Consider the following 1,216-nt stretch of genomic DNA (forward strand, 5'->3'; position numbering starts at 1 on the left):
GCCCTATTTTGAGTCATTTTGTGGGATTTCGGTGACGCCGAGGAGCGAAGCAGGTGTTCCGGGAGGGGGGTGCCTGTCCCTTTAAGAAGGCCGGCTTGCCGTGGATCTCCCCCCGGGTGGGGATTTCAAAATATGTCCCTCTTTTTGCTGGAAGTATGTCCCTCTTTTTGCTGGAAGTCAGCACAAAATAGAGCTGTACATTTGCCCAAGGCTCTAAAGAGGGAAAGGCAACTTTAAGCCTAAAAAGGAAAGCGGGGATTTGGAGCCCTCCGGTGGACTTCCGCCGCCGCTGCACCCTTAGCTGGAAGTCAGTGCCAAAAAAAAAGAAGCTGCGAATAGTGTCCATGTGCCTGTCCCTTTAGGAAAGCCGGCTTGCCGTGGATCTCCACCCGGGTGGGGAATTCCAAATAGGTCCCTCTATTTGATGGAAGTCAGCAACAAAAAGCTGGATTTTTTCTAAGTGTCAAGGAGGGTGTCGCTTCCAGAAGGCCCACCCGCCTTGGATCACCACCCGGTTAAGAAAAATGAAAAAAGTCCCTCTATTTGATGGAAGTCAGCAACAAAAAGCTGGATTTTTTCTAAGTGTCAAGGAGGGTGTCGCTTCCAGAAGGCCCACCTGCCTTGGATCGACACCCGGTTAAGAAACATGGAAAAAGTCCCTCTATTTGATGGAAGTCAGCAACAAAAAGCTGGATTTTTTCTAAGTGTCAAGGAGAGGGTCGCTTCCAGAAGGCCCACCTGCCTTGGATCGACACCCGGTTAAGAAACATGGAAAAAGTCCCTCTATTTGATGGAAGTCAGCTACAAAAAGCTGGATTTTTTCTAAGTGTCAAGGAGGGTGTCGCTTCCAGAAGGCCCACCTGCCTTGGATCGACACCCGGCTAAGAAACATGGAAAAAGTCCCTCTATTTGATGGAAGTCAGCAACAAAAAGCTGGATTTTTTCTAAGTGTCAAGGAGGGTGTCGCTTCCAGAAGGCCCACCCGCCTTGGATCACCACCCGGTTAAGAAAAATGAAAAAAGTCCCTCTAGTTAATGGAAGTCAGCAACAAAAAGCTGGATTTTTTCTAAGTGTCAAGGAGAGGGTCGCTTCCAGAAGGCCCACCCGCCTTGGATCGACACCCGGTTAAGAAAAATGAAAAAAGTCGCTCTATTTGATGGAAGTCAGCAACAAAAAGCTGGATTTTTTCTAAGTGTCAAGGAGGGTGTCGCTTCCA

The sequence above is a fragment of the Nerophis ophidion genome, unplaced genomic scaffold (genome assembly GCF_033978795.1).
Source record: "Nerophis ophidion isolate RoL-2023_Sa unplaced genomic scaffold, RoL_Noph_v1.0 HiC_scaffold_168, whole genome shotgun sequence".
NCBI lineage: Eukaryota > Metazoa > Chordata > Actinopteri > Syngnathiformes > Syngnathidae > Nerophis > Nerophis ophidion.